Raw genomic sequence first — 26381 nt, forward strand, 5'->3', positions numbered from 1 at the left:
CCTAATACTAAAACCACCCTGACCCCTGCACCCCACCCCTAAAAACAAAAGTACCCCAACAACCCCACTAACCCTGAGCCCTAAAACCTTCCCTGAACCCCCGACCCATTCTAAAAACAACCAACCCCCCACCCCGCCCTAAAAACAAAACTAACCCAAACCCCTAGCCCAAAAAACAAAACTATCTGATCCACCCACCCCACCCCTAAAAAATAAATTACCCGACCCCCTCACTCCTACCTCTCAAAACAAAACTACTCTGACCCCACCACCTCACCTTAAAAACAAAACTACCCTGACATGCCCCACACACCCTGAGCCCTAAAACCTTCACCCACCCAAAAAACAACCAACCTCCCAAGCCGCCCATAAAAACAAAACTAACCTCGGGAAAGTTTTAGGGCTCAGGGTGGATGGCCCCTGCCCGTAAAAAAAATAGCCTAACCCCTCACCCCAAACCTTTAATCCATCACCACCCCAAAAAACTAGCCCCAACCCTGCCTGAGCCCCACTTACCTGCCTAAAAATATAAATAGCCCAACCTCCCAACCTCCATCCCAAGTCCTTTATCCACCCCACCCCTAAAAACTACCCCCAGCCCTGCCCCAATCCCACTTACCTGACCGCATCCTCTCCCTATCCACTCTTCTTTTTTCTCTGCATTAACCACTTATGTGCGTAGTTCAGCACATGCATGGTTGAGGCAGAGAAAAAGGCAGTCGTTGTTCTGGCAAGCGTGGTTGCGCTTGCGTGGGAAACATAATCATTTTTAGGGAGTCGTTGATCAGGACTTCTCCCCTTTCAATATGTTATCCTCTGTATAATAATTTTGATTTAGATTACTTATCTCATCTGGAACACACTTGAGGAGCAGCAGAGCACTTTAGGCAAAACTCAGTGGTAGGTGTCAGCAAATTCAGGATACAAGAGCAAGGGTCACTTTACAAATGCAGTTACTGTTGGAACGACGCACTAACTAAATTCTGGATCCAAAGGTAGCAATGAATTGTTGCACATGTCACCTTATGCATAAGTTTGTTTCCAAAATTCAAATGCAATATGTCTCTGTAAACAACTTTAAACTTTCTCTTCAGTTTCCTTAAGAATAAGTAATCTCCAAGACTTTCAAAACAAAGGGCCTGATTCACAAAGGGCCCCAACACAATCCTTGCAATGGGAGTCCTCATGGCTAAGACTGCAGAGTGTCTGCTATGAGTGGGAAGGCCCCTTGTGAATCAGACTCATAGTGTCTGGTAGCAACAGCATATGAACAGCATATCTTGCTTGCTTAGCAAGGGCATTCTGGACAATGGAAAACTTGTACCTAATAGGTTTTTGCAATTCCATTGTACAATAAATATAGCCATAGGCAATCACTCAGGGTAGCATTCCAAACCATTGTTTGTTTGTCCACCAAGTAGCCTTACTTTGGACCCAGACATATGAATATCAGTCTTGACCCTGCATCCATAGTAATAATCTAGCCCAAACTGCCTGGCCAGTTCGTCCTTGAACCTGAACACAAGCAACTCAAGACTAGTTTTGTCCTGATTGGGGCTCGTTCGTCAGATGTACCTTGGCTCCAGTGGCACCCACATCTGGGCATACACTTGCCATTTGGGCCAGTACATGAAACACACAAAGGTTGATGAGAGGAATGCGTGAAATAAGTCTATACACTGGCCATTGTTCAGGGCAGTATCCTAATCCATCATTCGTTTGTCGATCATGCCACGTCAGTTTAGACCCAGCCATATGCAAATCAGTCTTGCCCTTGCTGCATTGGAAACAGTCCAGCTAGAATTGCAAGGCCAGGTCTTCCTTGAACCGGAACACAAGCAACCTTAGACAGATTTCACTCTGATTAGGGCTTGTCATTCTAATGTAGCGTGATTTCAGTGGCACAGTGGGAAAGGGGATCATGTCTGGGCATACCCTTGCCACTTAGGGCAGTACATGAAGCATACAAAAGGTGATGGCAGCAGGCTTGCAACACGTCTAACCATTGGCATTTGCTCAGGGTAGTGCCTTCTCAGTTTGGAACCAGTAATATGAAAATCAATCTTGACCCTGCTGCATTAGGAACAGACCAACCCGGGGAATCCAAGATGGCGGACGGATTTTCCGGCTGATCGCCACCACCGCTCTAGCCCAACCCCTATCTGCAGGTGGCTCTCACTCACCCGCCGCGAAAGCCGTGGAGGCCGCGGATGCCGCGCGCCTGCAGGACGGACCGCTGCAGGCGCCTCACGGTTATCTGGCGGCCTCCCCAAGGATCAAGGCCGCGAGGGCAAGCACCGGAGGGCGCCGCAGGAAGAATCGAGTGCAGCGCTCGTTCCAGAGCCGCGCTCTTCCTCTTTTAGACCGAGTGCGACCCCGCTGTTTTTTGGGGGTAGTAGTTGGCGTGTGGAACGTCCTGATGGTGCCGAAGCCGATCAGGACTCTCGCTCCATACGGGCACGGCAGAATCAAGACCCAGGAGGAACCCAAAGGATAAAAAACGTCCAGTCCCCGGATTGAAGGAACACAGCAACCCTTACGCGAAGGGGCCCCAGCAGAAGATATCTGATATGGAAAAGGACGCAAGGAACTCGGTTCCAACAATGTTTGCCAGCATGATGAGGATCAAACAAATGCCCCCAGAGAAGGTAGCACGTGACTCACAATCCAGTGTGCCAGGAGTCGATGGTGGGCAGGTATCTGTTGCAGCTATATCTCTTGAAGTACTTACTCCTATATGTGATACGGGGGGATGGAGCCAGCCAGCCTAGAGACTACTAGTGCAAACCCAGGAAATAGCGGGGAGGTGGTGGTTCCCCCCCTGGTGGGGGGGTGAGAAATCATCTGAGCAGGAACCAAAGGAGCTAAAGGAAGGGTTTCAGGAGTCTAATCCAGAGAAATGCAAGGTACAATCTCGCACTTTAAGCAACGAGGCGCACACACAACAGGCTGAGGGTATGGTCAAACACTTAACAATACATGAGACTATCATTTCAGCCCCCAGCTCAGAGGGGGAAAGAGGCGAAACCAGCAAACAGTGATCAGGGGCCAATTGATACAGCAGAAAGCTTTTTTTCCCTCTCCGATAAGGCTAGGGATTCAGATCTAGACGAGGAAATCCCTTCAACAGATTCAGATATTGAAGGTAGCTCTGCAGCAAGTATTTGGGTATCTAATTACTCAACATGTAGAAGAAAATCATTTGAGCAGACTGGTGCTAGACACAACTCGGGGGCTAAGTTTAGGAGGGACCCGCCTAATCCTCTAGAAGAGGATGGTGAAATGCAGTGGGACTATACTGCTACCCAACAGGCTTTTTTTTAATGAGATTTGGCCTGTAACACTTCTGTGCCCCCTCCTATAGATGGCCCTGAAGAGACTCCCTCGTTGGATCTTATTTACCGGACAATGGTTCATAATCATGAGCAGGCTCAGAAGGAGAGTAGGAAACTTAAATTGGCAAATAGACAGCTACAATTATCCATTAAAAAAGTAGTTAAATCCTGCCAGGACATTGGCACACGCTTTGCCTCCATGGAGACTCGTACTGAGGAGTTGGAGACTGAAGTTAGAGTGGCAACAGCGCAGATGGCGACACAAGGGCAACAGATTTCGGACATTCAATGGAAACTGGAAGATGCTGAAAATTGCCAGCGGCGGAATAATTTGAGGATTCTGGGCATAGCTGAGGACCTCGAGGGGCAGGATACCAGGGCCTACATAGTTTCACTTTTCAAGAAAGCATTCCCAGATCTTACTGGGTGGGACTGGGAAAAGGAGATCCAGAGGGCACACCGATTTCCGTTAATGAGAAAGAAACAGACATCGACTACTACTGGTACAGACCAGAGCTATCCACGGGCTATAATCGTGTACTTTGGCAACTTTTTATTGAGCCAGGTGGCCCCAATTCAAAGCAGACGGTGGAAGGCGTATCGTTCTTTACCAGGCCAGACTTTGCGCATGCCACTGTAGAGAGACGTGGCGACTCAGGCAGATGATTGCTCAATTCCAAGAGTTGGGGGCGGATGCCTACCTGCTGAGCCCTGGGCGTCTAAAAGTTATCTATAAAGCAACCACAAGATTTTTTCTCTCAGAAGTCAAAGCAGGGGAATATGTACTGCAACTGAAAACTGGCCAAACGCAGGGGGTACGGGAGAAGGGGGGGATAGCTTGTCTTAAAAATTACGTCATTAATATGTAAGTGTATGTGATATCGATTGGTGTAGGCACCTCCCCCCTTCTTTATTCTTTATTCCTTATTTTTTTATATATCTATTCATTTTCTTTCCATTTGCTTTCTTTATTTTTTTGATTGTCCTTAGTAGAGGGCACTGATTGGGAGGGTGAAGAAGAGGGGCTGCGTGCAAGGATTTGTGAGGCACGAATTTGTGTAGGTGATTTATGTATGGGTGGGCTAACGGACTGGAAAACTCCATCTTACGGGCTCAGGAGCCTGGCGATTCCATTTGTAGGGGTAAGGGATGGGGGGTGGGTTAGAGGAGGGTGGAGTCCATTTGTAGGGGTAGGGGGGTGGTTTAGAGGAGGGTGGGGGGGCACAGGGATAAAAGGGATAATGGGACACACAGCAGGGAGAGTGGGGATGGTGTTCATCAGTGGAAAAGGGTTCAGGTCATGGAAGCAGCAAAGTTGAATGGTCCGCACAGGAGGATCAACATGTATAAAAATGGGGCAGGAAAGTGAATTACGTATTGCCACAGTAAATGTCTGTGCGCTCAATAATGGTAAAAAGCGACAGCTTGTAGGAGAGGTCATGGAACGTTGATATTATTTGTATGCAGGAGACACATATTGCAGGCACACAGAAGCAGCTAATGGAGTTTTATGGGTGGAATTTAGTGGTATTTACACATCAAAACACAACCACCAGAGGGGTTGCTATATTAACTCGGATCAGATCTTTGGTTATACATAAACAATTTGCTGACAAATTAGGCAGGCTGGCTCTTTTGGAATGTTCGGTTAAAGGGTTAAGGTTCACTATATGTTCCATTTATGGATCCAACACAGATGACCCGGAGGTACTGGAATCACTTAACTTAGAACTTACGGCATGGGCAACGCCGGTTATAATGTGTGGGGATTTCAATATACATCTAGATAATAAAGAATCCATTCAGGAACAAATGCTTTACCTGGGTAAAAAGAATAAAGTCTTTAGGGCGCTTCAGTCATTGGTCATCAATCATGGCTTGTTCGACGCCTGGCAGCAGTGCTGCCCCCAGGATCAAGGGTTCACTTTCTTCTCTGCCCCACACAAGAAATTAGTCAGGTTAGATTACTTTTTTGTGACAGCATCTTTACAAAAGCAAATAAGGGTCGATAGATTCCCTAGAATCATATCAGATCATAACCCACTGGTATTGGCCATGGAGATTGGGAGAAAGGGCCCGTAGCCTATGTCTTGGACATTTGATAGAGCACTATTAGCTGATCCAGGGTATATCCAAAAAATTAAGGAATGGATTCCGGAATTCTTCAATATAAATCAGGGATCTGCTTCTTGTCAGACAGTATGGGACACATTTAAAGCAGCTGTCAGAGGAGAAACCTTGAGCTATTGGTTAAGAAAGGAGAAAATACGCATGGATCAGTTAAAACTAATTCAGACAAAGCTGGTGACAGCGGAGCAACGATTAGGGGAGGCGATCCGTAGTATAGCTGAGACCTCTGACATTTTGTGTGAGGTAAATATTATTAAGGCAGAAGCCACTAAGATTTTTATGGAAAGGGTTGATGCAACATTTTTGGTATATTGCCAGGAATGTTATGAGTATAGTGGGAAAGTTGGCCAACAGCTAGCCTTAAAAATAAGACAGAAGCAGGTATTTGGGAACATTAAAAGTTTAATGAATGAAGAGGGGCAGCTGGTTCACAACTGCCCAGAGATTATGGAAGCTTTCAGACAATTCTATCAAAAATGATATACTCAGGAAGAACAGCCGCAAGAAGAGGAGGGGGTTGGTGTTACGGGTAATGAGATATTAGGTCAAATGAGTGAGGAAGATAAGGCAGCTTTAGAAGAGCCCGTGACACTTGAAGAATTGGATACAGCAACCCGTGCTCTGGCAAGTGGGAAAGCGGCAGGGGGGGATCTAATTCCACTAGAATTTTATAAGGTTTTTTTGTGGAGCTATGTAACCAGCTGTTTAGCCTATTTATCGAAGTACAGGCAGGGGCCCCTCAACCGGCTTCCTGGGGGGAGCCAAGATAGTAGTTTTCTTGAAAAAGGACAAGGAACCCTGCCTTCCTTGCTCATATCGCCCAATTTCGTTAATCAACAGCGATGCCAAAATGTATGCTAAAATACTTGCTAGCCGACTGAGCTCGGTAATCTCAGGTTTAGTATCTCCATGGCAGCATGGCTTTATCCCGGGGAAGAGTACGGCAGATCACATAAGATGGGTTATTGCGTTACTTGATGCTAGTGCAACGGTCAAGCTTCCCATGGCAGTAATTTTGCTAGATGCAGAAAAAGCCTTTGACCAGGTTCATTGGCCCTTCTTATGGGCTGTCTTGCGCAAAAATAACATCGGTCCTGGGTTTGTTAAAGCAATTCAACAGCTCTATCACAAACCAACGGCTACGGTACAAGTTGCCGGGCTAAAGTCGGCTTCAATCAGTATTCAGAGAGGTACGCAACAAGGTTGTCCGTGTTCACCATTGCTTTTCACGCTATATATCGACCCCTTGATCAGGAAATTGATCAGTAATGATCGGATCATCCCAGTCTCATTGAAAGGGGGGTGCACCAAGATCTTAGCATATGCAGACGATATTGCAGTGGTTACCACTGATCCTAGGACTGCTATATTGGAAATAGATCAGGAAGCCCTACAGTTTGGAAAAAGGTCTGGCTATTGGTTGAATAAAAGTAAATGTCAAATGTTGGTGAATGAATCGGTAGACTTTAAGGATGAGCGGGTAAAGACACAGGTTCAATATCTAGGTGTTAAATTGATAGCAAACCTTGACGAATTCGTGAAAACAAACCTGGTCCCGATCTTAACTAAGAGTAGGAAAGATCTCGCTCGCATTAATAACCTACATCTATCACTCATGGGACGGTGCAAAGTGATTAAAATGGTGTTTTTACCTAAAGTACTTTATCTTTTCAGAACAATCCCGCTAGAGATTGGGCAGGACTTGTTTAAACTAATAGAGGGATTGGTTAATAGTTTTATTTGGTCCTACACAAAACCGCGCCGGGCTTTCCGCTATATGACGCTTCCAAGAGAGAAAGGGGGGTGGGCACTACCCAATTTTAAACTTTATTATCTGGCAGCAGTACTGCAGTATGCACAGACACTTTATGTCACGGATAGATCCAGGCAAGATGCTCTCCCTTCGATATATACCCTGATTCTGGGCAAAGAAGCAGATGCAGTTTTTTTGCGGATTTTGGAACCCAGTTATTATAAAAAGGTTAAATACAAGGTAACTTATTCCGCATTTAAGGCATGGACTCAGGTCAAACGCAAGATAGGCATAGGAAGAATTTGCTACTATACTCCTCTGTGGAATACCCCAATGTTTCCAGCGATATTTAAAGACCACTATTGTTTGAGATGGGGTAGCCTTGGCATTCATAAAGTCGGGGACCTCTTCCATTTTGGCAGCCACTTCAAATCATTTGAAGATCTAAGCGTGGAATTTGGGCTGGAAAAAATAGTTTTTTTAAATGTTTACAGATCAGGGCTTTTCTATTAACCAGTATGATTCAAGGCTGGCACATAGACAAAATTAAGCTGATGGAGGTTTCAAGACACCCCACTATTTGCGGCATTAAGAATCTGTATCCACTTCTCTTAAATGCAATACAGGATGACCTGGTTTTACTTGTCAAAAAGTGGGAAGGGCGGGTTGGAGCCAAAGAGGCAGAGGTTTGCGAGTCTATGGAAATGGCACGGACGGTCTTATTGTCTGCGGGCCCGCAAGCTCAGCATTTTATGGTATTGTACAATCTATATTATACATCTGCTAAGATTGCGAGCTGGGGTAAGACGGTGGGTATTACTTGCCCGCAATGTGGTAGCCGAAAGCAGATCTTTGCCATATGTTTTTTGAGTGTGCAAAATTGGCAAGTTTGATTACCGGTATATCTGATATCTTGAGGAAAATTCTGAAACAGGCAGTCTATTTGACACCTCAAATGGTTCTGTTGGGGGTTGATCACTCAGTCTGTAATAATCGAGACAGATACTTTCTGTTAATAGCAATGTCTGTATTTCATATCTGCGTAGCATCTTATTGGCGGGATGTAGATCCCCCACGGTTTAATCAATGGCTTTCACGACTTTTATCTATTTATCATTTGGAAAACAGCCTGTATGAATTAAAAGGAGCCGCAGACGGTAAAAAGGGCACTAGAATTTGGGCACCCTTTGCTGCATGGATCCTGGGCCCCGAGAATATGTTAGTTAAAAAATGAATTCTATATGAGACTTTAAAGATTACAAATCGTGATAATTGATTAGAAAGCTTCTCTTTTCTTGCAGGTATGACACTATTGATGTACTCACGTATCTGTGCTGTAAGCATGTACCCAGCTGTGTGTTCAAATATAAAAAGAAAAAAAAAAATAGGAAAAGACCAACCCGAACTGAAGTGGCATTGTGGGAAAATGAATGATGGGTTGGAGTACTACTCTGAGTGAATTTTGCCTGAACACTGATATCAAGACAGGAATTATATTCAAGAAACCAGTAATTGATCCTTGATTGATATATATAGATAGCATTTTGGAATAGATTATGAGCAGACGTACCACCAAAGACAGATTTATGCTTTTCCACACAGCTACTGAAACTTCCTGCTAATCTGCTACATTTGCTTAGAGTTTCTCCACAAACTCCATGTTAGATATAGTCACATTTGAACACCTGCTAAAACTACTAAATCCCATGGCACCATATTTAATACCAAGGTTATTGATGTATTGTCTTGAATAGAAAATTATGGTCCCGTCTAGGGTTGAAAAAGTATGTTGCGAAGTCATTCCAGGTTTGAAAAAGTACAAAAAGAGTGTCTTTAAGCTAGCCTTTCCTAACGATGTGTGGGATTGTGATAACAAATGCGTGAGAGTCTGCAATGTAAAATAAAAAAATGATTTTATATTTTGTTTCACCATTGAATCAATACCAGTAAGTTGAGCTACATGTCTTCGCTCTTCTCCTCAGTATAATTCAGTAACCTCAAAGTTTTCCAGACATTTACAAACATTTAGGCCCTCATTATGAGTTTGGTGGGAAACACTCCCGTGCTGGTGGCCGCCAAAAGACCGGCACTGTCGGCAGAATGCATTCTGCCGTATTATGAGTACAAAATCAAAGCGGTCAAAAATTTGCAAAACCTCACACACCGCCAGGGCTAAGGACGGCGGAAAGGCTAGACTCAGAAACCCGTCATCGCCACACCATCAAAAAAACACCCACCGAATTATGATCCACAAATCAGCCCCATAGTCATTCGATGGGGGTACGCCATTGGCGGCATGGACCGCCACAGCTAGTGATGGCACTCACTAACAACAACCTCATACATTTGGTCATTCAAAAGCCTCTCACCTGAGGCACATATACACACACCACACACACCCACACACAGCACTATAAAACACACACACACATATCCCACAATCCTTTGCAATGTCAATTGCACCATAGCCATTGCCACGAACACCATGCACACACTCTACAAACCTATGACACAAGTCACACACACACACACTAAACAACACAAACTACACAACCACCCTACACCCCAAGGAGGACCCATACTTACACACACACACACACACCACACCCCCCCCACCAACTCAGCCTCACAACACCACGCACATCACACACCCTGGTACCCCCTAAGCACCCCTGCTTCATTCACAGGGAGCTAAGGACCATGGTGGACAAAATACTCAGGGTTGAGCTAAAGCTGTTTGGGGCATGTGTACAGCAGACCTCCACTGCCAGAAAGATGGAGCTATGGCAGAGGATTGTCAACAAGGTGAATTCAGTGGGAAACCATCCACGCACAAGGGATAACATCAGGAAGAGGTGGAATGACCTGAGGGGTAAGATACGTTCCATGACATCACAACATAAAATTTCAGTACAGAAAACTAGCAGGCCCCCCCCTCCACCTCCCGAATACACCGACTGGGAGGAGAAGGCCTTGGCTAGCCTGTACCCGAATGGCCTCACTGGACTCACCGGAGGACTGGGCTTGGGTAAGTCAGATAATCTCCCCTAACATGTATTCCACCTGTAATGCATGTCTCACCCTACCCCTCTTTCTACCACTAAACACCCTATCCCATGCACATCCAACATCTCAAATTCAACAGTGCCCAGAATCCTTGCATGCCCACAATACGCCATCCAACTCACAACACTTTCCTGTGAGCACAATCACCAACCCCTGCATATAATGTATGCTGCACTATATCACCCACATTGCACCACCAATGCCTTAACTAAAAATGCATCACACCTATCCCGAAGTGCCCCTGCATGCAAGTGACTGGGAATGGGAGCACAACAAACAGGTGGCTAGTGCTGCAAGGGAAATGGCAATGACAGCATAGGGGGCAGAAAACAAAAGAGAAATATGACAATGGCAAAAACTACAAAACAGACACAAAGAAAATGCCACTGCACCATCACCCACTAGCCACAATTCAAAACACATTGCGGGAAACTAAATACTCATTGATGTGACACATAGGTACCACAGCCCATGCCACCTGGCCTGAGATGGCAAGAAGTGCAAGTCCCCCACCAGAAGAAGAAGGCCCCAGTGAGGAGAGTGCAACTGCATGTCTGGACCAAGAGGAATCCCCTGGCCCATCCTACAGCCCTGAGCAGTCAGCCTCCTTAAGTCCCTCCCAGGACACCACTGACATCCCCACCACTCAGCCACCACCATCACCAGTGGACAAACGTCCCCACACCAGTGTCTCCAGGCCACGGACTGTCTGCCCACCTGTACAGGGATTGGAGTCACCACCCACCACCAGGCAGGGTGATGAAGGCCCCAGTGCAAGAGGGACTTGCCCACCTGTGGCGGGGACACAGGCACAGGGGGCGAGGCCCAGTAGGAGGGTGTCAGTGGCCCGGGGAGACACAGGACACCAGCATCACGTTCCCTGTAGCCCAGAAAGGCCCTCACAAACGTAGCCGGAGAGCCAGACCACCCAGTGACTCTGTAGTCAGCACACTGAGCCATCTTGTTGGCTAGCCACTGCCATTTGCCCATTTCATATTGGCCTCATCGATTCTGCCCCTGTACCACCAACAGCTGTGGAAATAAAACTGAGTATTCCATTCGCCATGTGCCCAATCCCTTCCACATTTCCATCCCTATTGTCATACACAACATCAAGAAACAGTACCTGATCACACCAAAATATTGTTATTATTTCATACCAATGTTTCAGATTTAAATGTATCTGACATCATCAAACATGAACCGAAGTACAAACATCTTGCAGGAACACATTGTACAGAGAGGTGGATGGCAAGTACATGGCACTGTACACTCCAGGAGTGTTAAATACATCCCTTTAACCATGTAGCCATATGTCAGGGGTAGGACACCATAGCAGCATCTGTCAGCAAGAGAAATGTAACACAATTTTAACTGCACTGTACCAATACAACTGTAGCCACATTTGCTGCTAGACATACCCCACCTCCATTTCAGCATAGGGAACTAGGTTAAAGGTAGCACATATAACTAATGTGGGCCATGCACAACTCAGACATGCGTAAAAACACATTTTTACATGGATATGTATGTAGAGTGGCAGATGAAAACTGAACATTACATCACCCACCATAGCGTCTAGGAATGCCAACCTGCCAGGACAATTGTCAGCCCTTGCCCCACCACAAGTGTCACATCCATGAAAAATATCTAGATGAGCTCCATACACAGCTCTTTTAGAGGTATGTGGAGAAACAAGCCATCACAGTGTCATGCAGGTAAAGATGATGAGTAAAACTGCTGTGACCTCTCTGTTCAAAACTCACCAGATGACTAAAAGTGGATCCCCAAACATCCACACATACACATAATCCTATCCACACAGCATTGTGGAGGTACAGTCACCATCTGCCACTGACATCCAGACCAGTCTAGCTAACATCACAGTGCAACATGTACGTGAGAGAAGTTGGAGGTAGAGCTGTATTAGCTGGGTCCTGGAATCATCTTCCTCCCCCTCATATTCTCCATCACTGTCATCCATCCCCTGAGATCCCACGGGTGGCAGTGCAGCATCCTCCTCTTCCAGTAGTGAAACATGTTTCCTCAGAGCTATATTATGGAGCATGCAGCAGGCCACTACAATCTGACACACCTTGTCAGGGGCACAGCACAGTGATCCACCGGACATGTGCAGGCAGTGGAATCTGGCCTTCAGAAGCACAATGGTCCGCTCAATCACCTTTCTTGTGCGACCATGGGCATCATTGTACCGGTTATCTGCATCTGTCCTGGTATTTCTCACAGGTGTCAGGAGCCACTGCATGTTTGGATATCCTGAATCACCTAGGAAGAGGGCTAAAGGTTAGTTGAAAACACACTGCTTCAATGCAAACAAGCTGACAGTCATTTATGACTGGCAATCTGTGTCATACACACCAACCTATTAGCCACGCTCTCTCCCCCTGTACTAGTGTTATCATGTGTGGAACACTACTGTTCCTTAGTATGTGGGCATCATGGACATATCCAGGGAATTGTGCAACCACCTGGGAGATTTACTGATCCTCAGGACTGCACATTCAGTGAGTGGTAGTTTTTACAATTCCTGTACACCTGTTCATAGGCTTGGGGAGAATTAGGGGTATGTGAGTGCCATCTATGACACCAATCACATGTTGAATGTCGGCAAAGGCATACAAATTTGATTTGACAGTAGTGAGATCAGGGCTTTAGGGAAACTGGATGTAGCTTTCATATGTCGTAAGAAGCCATGCAGGAAATTAGTAAGGATGTTGCTGAACATTGGCTGTGACACACCGGATGCCATGCCCACTGTCACCTGAAATTACCCAGTTGCAAAAAAAATTAGGACTGATAGTACCTGCAATGCTGGAGGGATGGTATATGGGTTTCTTATTGCAGGCATGAGTTCATGCTCCAATAGGCCACCCAGCTCACAGATTGTGTTACGGTTCAGGTGATAAGTGATGATTATGTGGCACTCCTCCATGGTAGCCATATCAACCAGGGGTCTGTAGACAGATCGAGTCCTCCCTCTCCACATGGGTCGGAAACTATGTGAGAAAAAAGGTTGATAGATGTTGTGTAGGACTAATTACTCTCCACTCACCTCTCACATCCATTGCATGTGTATTCCACACACACTACACAGTATCAGTCCCGAAGCTGGATCAAACCATGAATGGGCAATGTGTCATGATTGCTGTGGAAGGGACTTTCAATAGTGTAGGCATACTTGCAACCATGATATGGGTATAGGCATTTGTCATGTCACCTCTAGCTCCCTGGCGGTAGACAAAATGGTGCCAAATAGACTAGCCCTGTCCCCTTTGGGTACACGTTTTGTTCATATAATGGCAGCCTCCAGTCATACAGGTTGTGAAGAGTAGGAAGTGACATCATACCACTAGCGTATGTCATCATGGCGGTAGGCGGTGTTCACCACTGTGCAACTGCTCATTAGTTAACATTGTTGTCTATGGGAAACAGGGGCCAATCAAGATTACCGTAGGTGGTGATAGTTCACACTGCCGCGGTCTACACAGCCATTTTGGGTTGCCTATGCCACTTGACTCCTGCGCCGCAAGACGGCCACCACTCCACTGCGTGTGCTGCTGTGTCCTGACTCTGGTCCTGGAAATGGCATGGGCTATAGGGGAACGGGCTCCGGCCTTCACATCATTGGAGTTGGAGAAGCTGGTGGACAGGGTCCTACCCCTGTATGCAAAGCTGCATGGTCGACAAGAGGACCAGATGAGTGGTGTTCGTGCATTCTAGGAATGTGTGCAAATGCATTGGGGGGTTGTGCGTGTGACTGAAGAATGTGGGCATGGATAGGTGCAGTGTGCCAGGGTGTATAATATGACATTAAATTTGCATGGTAAATTTGCAGGTGATGTTGTGTCCCATGTGTTAATGATGCACCTCCGCTCACAGCTACATTTTTCTCTGTGTGTTACATGCAGGTTAGCACCCATCAGAAGGAGGGATACTGGCGAGCCATCGCCAAAGAAACATCGACCCTGTGGCTATATAGCTGCCAGAGCACCCACTGCAGGAAGCGGTGGGAGGACCTGAGATGCTGGCACGGAAGACCGCAGAGGTCCAGCTGGGGATGGCATCCAAACGAGGAAGGGGTGTCCATTGGACCATGAACCTCCTAATTGCCTGCATTCTGGCGGTGGCCAATCCTGAGTTGGATGGGTGCTTAAAGGCAGCACATCAGCCACAAGGGGGTGAGTACCACCACTGTTCAGATTGCTTTTTGTGAAGTTTAGTTGGGTGCAAAAGGGTGGTCGGCAAGTAGTGGCTGGGTGGTACACAGGTGTGACCATGCATGTGTCCCCCTTTCCTTCAGTGGGATTATGATTTCTGCTTAGAAGGGGTGGTTATTTTGCCATGCAACAGGTCCCATGGGTGGGCTAGTGGGTCTGATGTATGTCCTCTGAGACTGGACACATTGTGGTGGGACAGCATCCCTCTCCGTTGTTCCAACTCAACCTATTTGGAAATGTCGGAAATGGATGTTGATGTAGTTGGCCAGTAAAGTGTAGGTAGATCAGTGTAGTGTGAGAGCTAGAGCACCAATCAGAGGTACCTACCTTGATGTAGTGGGTGATGTTGATGGATAGTGTCTGGGATGGGTGGGAGTGAATTTGTGCCAACATGCCATTCAATAAGGTATTGACAGCCTACTTCCTTTTTTTTTCCAACCCCCTCCTCTCTGTGTTCTTGTGTCGTTGTGTGCATTAGCATCATCTGGCGAAGGAGCAGAAGCACCGGTGAGTGGGGATGCTGCTGCCCATGGGACCCAAGAGGCTGAGACCACCAACTCTGAGGCGACCTGTGGGATGGAGGGCAAGGGGAGCACCACGGGAGAGGCAACTACCACTGCAGGTAGTGACTCTGACAACTCCTCCAATGGCACATGGTGGCAGATCCTTCTGGGACCACTGGATCTACAACATGTTCTGCCACCCCTGTACCAGCACCACCCTCCCAGTACAGACCCCCCGAGTTGCCCGTGCCCGCTCACCCAGGAGGGTGGGCGTCTCCTTCGCCGCAGGCACCTCTGCCCCTGTCCCAGTCAGTCCTGCTGCCCTCAATGAGGAGGCTATTAACCTCCTGAGAACCATCTCTGTAGGGCAGACAACCATTGTGAATGACATCGAGGGGCTGGCATCCCAGATGCAGCAATGCAATGCCTACCTGGAAGGCATTCACAATGCCATGTCTGACCTACTGAGATATTTTCAGGCTCTGGCCTCCTCTTTGATGGCAGCCAGTGTACCTGGTTCTTCCGTCCCTCCTCCCACCTCCTCTGCCCCTTCAAGCACCCCACTCCCTTCTCCCATCCCAAGCACACATACAGACAAACATGCACAAGACAACACACAAGATACTCAAAGAGATACACAGGCACCACACGTCCCACCATAAGCAGGCATACACCCAACATCCCAGTGTGCACACCACATCATCCACTTCCCCCACTGTGTCACCCACCCCCTCCTCCCTGTCTGTCACCTCACAATGCACACCCACATTCTCTGCAACCTCAGTCATTACTCCATCCACCATTCGCACAGTCACCACAACTGCTGACATCCACTCATGCACCCCAGACACCACACCCACACTCACCACGACAACTTTCACAGACACTTGCTGCACACTCACCAGACCTGCAGACACCCTCACAACATCCATCTTCACTAGCTGGCTGTCTACTCCCACTGTTTCCACCCCTCCTCCCAGTACACACAGACGTACCCACACATCACACTACAGTCATCCATTAAACATGAGCAGAGGAAGCACGCACCTGCATCCACTGTCAGCACGCCTACACCACATACTTCCTCTCTGTCAACCACCACTTCCAACCCTGTCTCCAAAACCCTTCCATGTGCACCTAAGAAGCTTTTCCTTTCCTGTGTCGACCTTTTTCAACCCACTGGCCCTCCCCGTCTTGTCCCAAAACGCTCCCTTGGCCTCACTAAATCTACTCCTTCCTCATCAGAATCTTCCCTAGTCCTCCTTTCCCACTCCCGGGCCCCTTCCCCAGGGAGGAAAAGAACATGTAGGAAGCCTGTTCCCATGCCCACCCCCTGGTCCACACCCACTCCTTCCCAGGGAAAGCCCAAAACGCCGCCCACTCTGAAACCTAAGCCATAGAAACGCCCCCCCAAGCCTGAGTACCCACCCCGCCATCCCCTACCCTTGCTCCCTGAGGTGCCTGCCTGCCCCATTAATGCCCCTTCCCTGTGGAGGCCATGGTTGTGTTAGGAGTCAAGTGGAGACCTTGTGGGACCAACGGGACTATTTGAGTGGACTGGCCAATGGCCTTGTCTGTACTTATCTTTCTGCCTCCAGTTTCTGGATCAATATATGGTAGGGTAGGTTGTGAATGCTGTGTTCAGCTGACACAAGCTTCTCACAGAGAAGAGATGATAAAGGGGTGAAAAAGACTTAGTAATAATGAGGATGCCATGATTTTGTTTAGTTTAGAGATCAACAATTTTAACCAAATGCACATGAGCTGAAATGAACCGATGAGCAAAAAGAATAGAAGTTTAGGGTTTGAGCATTAGTTTCTCATGTGTTTGCTGATGAAAGAGTGCCTAGGTCTGTTTGACTTGTGTAGGATGGTGATAGAGAGAACTAACACCATGGAAGAGAACGTGATTAGTTGCTGTGAGAGAGGTAGAAGTAATGTGGCAGAATTAAATTAGGTTCACTATTTGCTATTCAGCACAGTTGAATGAGAAGCTGCTGCTTATCAGGGAGAAAATAATCTGTAGTTCTGAAACAGATAACAAGTATAGCCGAATGGTTAATTTACGTTTTCAAGTTACCAAACTATTAGCACAGTGCAGTCAAGTGCACATTATTATGAAGGAGCAAATATTTTGGAGGGAGTAAGTATCTAGCCAGTATTTGTTAGGGTTTTAAAGTCATTTCCCACTGTGTTAATACATGACTGTATGGAAAAATCCACACAGTCTTGTCACTGAATCAGATATAGTTCATCAAAGCCCTTATTAATAGAAGTTGTTCAAAGTTCTGTGGTAACTGTGCATCAAACATCTTACAGGTTTTATTTTGAAATGTTTATTTAATAATATGAGCTGTACCACAATTACTTGAGAAAGTACAGTGATGTGTAGTGGGATCAAATTGAAACATTTTGGTAATCCCTAAAAAACAATGTCAGTATTTTTCAGGTAGCAGCAGAAATATAATTTAGAAAAATGATCCTTGGAGTTTTGACAATAATTAAGAGTTAACACTTAACTGTGGAAAATAATATATGAACAATAAATGGGAAAAGGACAAGTAAGAAAGCAAAAAATATATATATATTTCCCCACAAAGAAAGTAAAAGCAATTGAGCTCATGATCTATGAGAGATAATAATGTATGATTCCCCACTTCCTTTTTATTCATACATGTTGTAAAGCTTAACAAGTGGTTAACATAAGAGAGCAATTTTGCTTTCATCCACATTATAAGCCAGCTCCTGAGGGCGCAACTTAGTTCCAGATAAAATTGTGTATGTGGGTTTGTCATGCCGGGATGAATCTTATTTTCGTATTCACTGAGTTATCATCTTCTGCTTTTATCTTGCTTGTTCTCAGGCCAGGGGTTTAATTTTTTTTTGGAGTTACAACAAACACACTCCTCACTCTTCCTCTCTTTATCAATATGACTTTATAACTTTACATTTCAGAGTCTCAGATTTGAGGATCTTGGGTAACTATTTTCAATGTTACCCTTCTCTTGTTAGGCTACTGTGTTCCAGTGACAAAGTTGAAACCAGATTGTCCTATGTTATATCCAGACGAGTTGGGTTTATTGTTTTTCTACCCAATTTCACTGTTTTCTGTCTTACCATTATTTAGCTTGTCTTAATCCCCTTGAGGGACACAAACTCTGCAATCAACACTTAGGTGCAGATCACCTATGTGTACTTGAGTCCACACTGCTCCCCTTGCGCTCACTATCAATGCCCTAACTAGACACTTCAATGCAGTTCTCATAAAATCTACAATTAATTCTTTAAGCCTCTACTTGCTTCCCTTGTTTCTCTGAGAATGTAATTCCTTCTTTTAAACCCTCATTAGGTATTCCTTGGGAAGCCCTGTGGTAGTCCTTGGAGCTTATCCTTTGGCTTTTGACGTTGATCTTTATTTTTGCTTCCTTAGGATTTTGCTTGGTCGTTATTGTTCTCAGTCTCAGCCACAGCTTCCTCTTCAACTGAAGGTGCAAGCGGCACCAGGGGTGCCCACTTCCCATGACAGATCCCAGGTACACAGGGTCCAACACCACCCAGTCCTGACACAATACTACAGCATACTCCCCCCACTCCACAGCTCACTAATGGACTCACCAGAGGTCTTCACTGCTGGCAAAGCCCACAGCCGAGCAAGGTGTGGAAGGATGGTACGCTCAGCAGAGGGTAGGGGTAGGGGGTAGGGCAGATCGCCCATGTAGGACAGAACCTTCAGGCTTGGAATGGGTGTCCCAATAATGTCTAAAGCACAATTGCAGCACAACCGCGAGATCACAAGATGTAGGTACATATAACTCTGAGTAGTGCATGAACCTCACCGCCACTGCATATTTGAATTTGCTAGTTGCAACCGCAAAGCATCAACAGTGTTTGTAGATGTTTGTAGATATATGCTTCAAGCACTGATGCATTTGTTGGCATTATTATTCACAGCAAAATTCTATGAAAAGAAAATGTGTATACCAAGTGCGATAGTAAAACATTGTTCACCATTAAAAAGATGGTGCCCGCAACATGGACAGTTTGGTAGAAAACAACACTGCCCCTCTCAAAAAAGTCCATAAATAGTAATGAGAGAGAAATAAGAAAGTCAAAGAAATGTCATCTTGATTTTAAAGGGTTTAATTCATGCATTGACATTCTGCAGCACTGAATGGAAATTACACTGTGGAGAAGTGTGGCGCAATGGTTAGAGTGGCAGACCCTAATGCCAGGGATATGACCCGGGACCAGGGTTCAATTCCCACCTTGGCAGGTCTTGGGCTCAATTCCGTCGGATCGATAATTCTTGCCTGGGTGCCTCATCTAATTAATGGGTCCCACTCTGGGCAATAGCTTGCTTAATCTCCACAACAGCGCTTGGATGCCTGGCTTCACCCTGGGGCTGTCCAGGAGGTATGCATACAGCGCCTTGAGACCCTAATGGGTGAGTAGTGTGCTATACAAGTGCAAAGTTTACAGTTTACTAATGTGATTAAAGTCAGAGCTGTAACACACCCACTGACAATGTTTTCACTGCAATCAGTGGCATCTTGAAACTTGTTCAGATAGAGCAGAAACATATATGAACTATAGTTGTGAGTAAAAGCAGTACCACATAATATCAATTGTTTGTGCTACTTTTGTTATATGGATTTGTTAACGGTGATGGAAGACTGTACGGTTGCACCTTATAATCACTCAAGGGGCAGTCCACAATCTCATAACTCCCAACCGCGTTCTTGGACATTCGGAAGAGGGAAGTGACGACGCGGGACGGGATTGGCGGCAGGTAGGTGGGGGTGGGCTTTAGGGAGGGAAATAAAAGGGGCGTGTGGGAAGGACCGGCCTCTTTTCCGTGCCGCTCATCACGCAGTTTAGGAGTTTTGGCCACCCACCCACCCGGCAAAACATGAAGGTATGTGAGCTGAGCAGAGAGGTTGGATGTGTTGAGGGCAGGGGCAGGTTTGTGATGAAGGGCAAAGCAGTAGATGGGGGGGTGAGTCAGATGCGGGGTTGGCCACCCTTCCAGGGAATAAACAAGCAGGTGAAGGATCTGAGTGTGGGGTATGCACGAACCAAGTAGGGCATGAAAGGAAAAGGGGAGTGAGTTGGGGAATGGAAGCGAAAATGCGGGGTATGAGTGAAAGGATGGGCGGAGAAATGTTAAAGGGTGGGCTTTCTTAAAGTTGGGGTTTTAAATTGAAATTCTAAGGTTATGCTTTATTTTTGCAATCCTGTCCTAAATAAATGACCTTTTACACTAAACGGTTGTCACTGAATTGTGTCCCGATTTCAAAGAAGGATAAAATTGATGAGGCTAAAACAGCCATGCCCCGCAAATATAGGTGGTTCTACTAGGCAATTATCGAATTATGCTTCATCAAAAGCAAATTAAATGCATCCCCCAAATGACTATGGCAAAACTGTGTAACAGGCTCTCTGTCAATGTCCAAGAGGTCACAAGATTTAGGGGGAGCTGTCCAATGTTTAACGTTAAAGTCCCCCATTCAGACAATTGCATAGCTACCTTCCAAGTTGCTCTCTTCCATTTCTGTTTCCTATTTCCTTTGACTTCTTCTTTGATCCCTTTTCTTTCTTGCTTGCAAACTTCCAAATCCCATATACAAAGCAAATACCCATAATCAAAGCAGGCCTTAATGCAGCAGCTAGAAATTCATTACCTGTGCTTCCAAGCCAGCTACCTATAGCAGTAGCCTATTTTCAGAAGGTTTCTAGACCATGAGTTTCCTCGAAATCCTTTATTTCAGACTTCAAGTCAGAAATGCTCTTTGCTAATCCTTTTATCTTCTTGCTCTTATTTGGGAAATAAGCACAGCAGTGCTGCACTTTCAACATCGTAAAGACTTCTCTGCCAACACTATTTCTATAAGTAGTTGGTCATGCAAAACCACAGATCTAATAGCCACTAATTCTGTATCTACTGCTGGCAAAGCACCATATGTTCTAGTTGCTAATGTGTCTACTAGTGTAGAAAACTTTCTAATCTTCTTATCATTTAAGACTATTCCTACAGCTAAAATACTAGCACCCGAAATATCCCCCACTTAATGTGAATCATCATTAGTACTATGTCTCGCTCTAAAGCTACGTAGTATGTACCTTCTCAGTCACATGGAAGTTGAAAATAGGCATTCTGTCAGCACACAAAAATACATCAGGAATAATGGGATCATCTCTAGCAAGAATATGACCAGGACCTCCAAAAATTTCATATGTGTGCTCACATGCACTTAAATCCATGTTTTGAGTCCTAGGTTACGACCTTGATTTGTAAACCCATAACTTTCCTTTCTGCCATCTGTCTAGTTGTAATCGAGGATACATCATATTTTCTTTTTACTAGTTTTCGGCCTTTTTCCACACATTCTTTAAAGCATTTTAGTTGCATTATGAAACATGTGGGCTCTACTTTCTTCTAAAGTTAGACTCCGCTTCTTTCCTAGTGGTTTCATAGAACATGTCAATTTTCTTTCACATGCCTTAACAGTATCTATTCTACTAGGGGACATAAAGAAATACCACACTGCCACCATATCCTTAGCTTGTTAAGGAGAAGGTCTGAGAGAATTAAATCATAATTAGAAAAACAATACTCAAAGCTTTTCATCCTATAAAATAAATTAAGCAAAATACTACAGGTGATTCCATATGAAAGTGGAATATGATGATAGGTTAAGTCTTCAGCAGCTCAAGAAGGTAAGTGCATGCAAGCAAAGCATTCTTTAGCAATTAGTGCATGTGAGTATTCTTGCACTAATTTAGAATAAACATTTGATGTGATGTCTTTCTTTAAATTTAAACCATTGAAATATGTAATCTTAAGTTTCATCTGGTCTAATTAATGTGCAGGTGATGTAAGTGTAGGGGTAGCTGTCTCAGGAGAAATACTGATCTCAACAAGACAGGTTATTAATACTACCACAACAACTGTTAACATCATAGCAATCATTACTCTACATATGGTCTTGGTAAGGAAACACGTTTGTCTATAGTCAGACTGTAAGTAGAGTATAGCAGCAAGCAGACTTGTAACATTTTGCAGTTGGCTCCACATGTGCAAATTGAGCAAAACCCATTGTTGTTCATTTGCGGTTATTTTATTCAGCTTATATACATCTTTCTTTGTGAGGTATCTGTAGCCCTACTTTGTCTTTTCCTAGGATGGGGTCTCTATGCCACTACTGCATACTTTTCCCTAGATAATCTTCTTAGTTCTTAATGTATCTTTCCTGTTTTATTCTTAAGGCAATAATTGTAAAGTTAATTTATGGTCAATTCAGTTCAGATACAGATCAGTGACAGGATGAACTAGTGTCAAATTGATCTAGTTCAGGAATCAATCACTACCCTGTTGTGACATCTCATGAGGGCCCAAATGTACTGTTCTCAGTTCATTGGGGTCAAACATACTTAAGTCGACTACACTGTTCAGGTAATAAGTCCACTCCTGTCCTGAATATCTGCAACAAGGTGTTTTTGCTCTTTTTGATCTTCTTGGGGTCTGCTGATCTCCTTCTGCGTCACTCACACCACTTTAGACTGTTTCCTCAATGATTCTTTGTGTGATGCGTTCAATTGACACATTGCATCTCAGTCTCTCTCTGCTTCTTGCCCACTCCTTTCTCTCTCTCTGGCTCCTCCACTCCTTTCACTTGTTCCTTCACCAGGGTTGCTGTTCTTCACCTGCAGTTGCTCAGTTACTCTGATTTTGTCTGTTCCTCCTGCTGAGGCACTTCCACACCACTCTCCGAGATGTCAGAAACGTGGTTGTCTGGAGAACTCTGATGCTCTGCCCTCTGGTCCTTCCTGATGGCCAGGGGAGGTTACAGACCTGCTTTGGGCATTATAACCTATTCGCGCAGGCACCTTACTCTCTGGGTGTGGAAGGTATGTAGCCAGCTGGGCAGTTCTCCACATTTCACAGCAGTGTTGGTGATCAGGATCACCTGATAGGGTCCTTTCTACCCTGGTTCCAGGAACAATTCCGAATTTGCTTCTTCTTCAGAACTCGATCACCAGGATTAACGTCATTGCATTGCTCTTGATGCGAAGAGTAGCAGCAGTTCCAATCTGGTTAGAGACAGAATGCACTGCATCAGCCAGTCCTTTGCAGTAGTCTAGAATCATGTCAGGTTCTTAGCCATGACCCTAAAATGAGGATTGATTCAATTCTGTCTGAACCGCCTAACCATGGCATCTCTCCTTGTGCGTGCAGGACTATGAAAAGGTCTAGCTACTGGGAAGAGCAAACTGTTAAGCAATACAGGTCTTCCATTAGCTGAGATCCAGATTTCATTTGTATTCTTGCTACATCCTGCTGAGACCCATCCTCGTTACTCCACTTCTGACACTTTCTTCTGCAATCTCTTATTTTCTTCCCACTCATCAGCCACAGACAACAGCATAGCAAAATTGGTGTCCTCATCGGATTCATTTCCATACTCCCCATTAAATGTGCATGTCACAGTGGCAGAAAAGTAAGCAACTCAATCAGTTTATCACCAAAAGTTATAGAATAATTCTCACTCCTGTGGGATTGGCATTGAACATCAGCAACTTCTTGAGGTAACTGTAAAGCTTCTAACAGGTTAATCACATATTCTCCATTCGGATGGGAGATCTTGATGAAGACATTCATTATATCTCTGTCCACAACTGTCCAAAGACATGAACCACTCCAAAGAAATATAGATTGTCAGTAAATATTTTCACTCTTAGTTGGTCTAAGGAACAACAAGCTCTGGTAATAGTGACTAGTTCTGCTACTTGGGTAGAGGTGACAAGTAAGAGCATGGGGCTTCTACCACTTAATGAACTGTGCAGACAACATTAGTTGCTCTCAGATATCCTGTGTTATCTCTTAGGCATCAGCTGTCAACAAACTTTACATAATCCAGCTCATCAAACGGTTAATCCTTAATATCAGGTCTTGGCTTGGTGCACAAATCTGTTACATTGAGACAGTCGTGCTCAAACTCCCCCATCAAGTTCATTTTCAAGCAAGGGTAACTGGAATACGCGTCAGACACCACTTCAGAGTAATATTTTCAGCAGGCAGAATTAATTTCTCATACTTCATGAGCCTCATATTAGTCAATTCTGGTGTCTTTATACAGGTAAGCAAACTCCACACCGGGACTATGACTGTAAAAGGATGTCCCATGACCATACATTTGCTTCTCTCAGTATTGACAACAACCACTGCTTTAAGGCAGCCATGCAGTCCTCTGGCTATGGGGTAAAGAGTGGTTGAGAAATAAGCAACAGGTCTTCAAGGGTCTCCATGCAACCGATTAAGAACTGTGAGAGTGCAGCCCTCCCTCTCACTGCAAAACAGAGTAAACCTTTTACTGTAATCTGGCATTCCTAGTGCCTGGGCACAATAGAGAATTTCTCACAGTGCTAGGAGCTCTTTTAAGCAATTGTCCCAATGAAGCAGATCAGGCACATCAATGGGCATCAGCCTCAGTAAAGGCTTGGCAATTAGTGAAAAGTTGGATACCCATTATCTACAGTAATTCACTATTCCCAGAAGCTTGTGAATTCTTTATGCATGTGAGTTAGATTCATTTTCAGGGTGTCAGTAGTTTTCTCTTGTGGTACTTTCCTTGCTCCTTTCTGAATGTGATGTTGTAAAAACAGGACCTCTTTCTCACAGTTCTGCAATGTGCTCTGGGACTCCTCGCATCCGTTCACAGTCAAATGACTTAACAGGGCAGTCATTGCCTGTTTACATGCTCCTTGTGTACTCAATAAAACTAATAGGTTATCAATGTACTGAAAAAGAACAGAGTTACAGGGCAAATACAGGGCAATTGACTCAAGATTTGTCTTCAAAATATGATTGAAAATCTAAGGGCTGTCTGTATACATCTGTGGGACTCAGCACCATGCCATAAATTTAATCAGGAACTGGAACTAGAAAAGGAAATGGATTTCCTCATGCAAGGGAATAGAGAAAATGCCTTCCTCAAGTTGACTACTTTGTACCACTCGGTATCAAAAATATTAACGTAGCTGGATTCGATACCATGGGACGACATGGAACAACAATATCCACTTCTCAAAGAAACCATACATCGATTTTTAGAAAAATCCCCCATCTACTATCAATTATAACTTGGACCTCTTTGATGCGAGCATAACAGAGGGCATTTCATTTTTTATTATTTCTCCATACTTTTCAGACTTTGCTTTATGCTTCACTATACAGCACACAAACAAAGTTAGAAAATGATTGAAGCATGGTTTTTGTGCTGGAAGTACCCTTTTCGTTCAAAAGATGTGCTTTACACAAAAACACACAATTTGCACTATCCAGCACTATGCTACAAGGGCAAGTCTTTTGGTGTATGACAGCTTAAAACATACCAGCACCGAGGGAGAACAAATAGTGCCATATTCTAACAGATATGGCACTGTATTTTTACTATCTACTTAACACAAAGCAGCACAGCATTTTTGGTTGCTGTGCTGCTTGATGTCGTATTTTATTAAATGTCCCAAGTCATTTGGGACGTGCCAAATTTGAAGACAACTATATGAATTTATATTTGATAGCGAACCTATATTGCATAACAAATGGCATCATAATGAACAGCATTTCCTTCAATAAGGGAAACAGCGTCTTGTAATATTGAGAAAAAAGAATGATAGAATTCCATGACCCAAAAATGACATTTAAATTAGGTCCCACTGAGTGTGTTATCCAGTTTGGTGTGACATGTGAGTGAATGAACTGATTTATAAAGCAAAATATGACGAGAGGTCTATGCATGGTGTTCTGCTAAACTGTCTGTAAACAGAATTAAAACAGGTAGGGACAAAGTTACTGTTTTCACACAACCAAAAAAAGCAAAGTTCTGTGCCTTGTGGTGTCAAAGACAGAGAGCAGGATAGCACTATATTTTTTCAGATCTGATGCTGTGATGCCATTTCTTGTGCTGCTGTATTTACATGCTCTCTAGCACTGTGCACACATCATTATACCACAGTGCAAAGGTATATCAGTGATGCCTAGCATAGATTTCGTTCTTCAAGAGTACCCTTGCAGTAACACTATGCTAAGGCATAGTTTAAAATGCATCCCACTTTTTATGTGTCATTTACAGTAAAGCACACGTGTACAGTTAGAAACGTTTGGAGAAAAGAACACGTTTCTACCTTTCTCTAGGATACCTATATTTTTGTTGCACAGCTGGAACTACAAATGTTAATTGATAAGGATTTCCAAAGACAGGGTTTTGTGTTAAAAAACACGGAAACACCCATGTACCACCCAAGGGACACTCCCTACATGCAAAGCGCATAATATTGCCAGATTCTTTTTGTTACT

This window comes from Pleurodeles waltl, chromosome 9 (genome assembly GCF_031143425.1).
Source record: "Pleurodeles waltl isolate 20211129_DDA chromosome 9, aPleWal1.hap1.20221129, whole genome shotgun sequence".
In the NCBI taxonomy this organism is placed as follows: Eukaryota; Metazoa; Chordata; class Amphibia; order Caudata; family Salamandridae; genus Pleurodeles; species Pleurodeles waltl.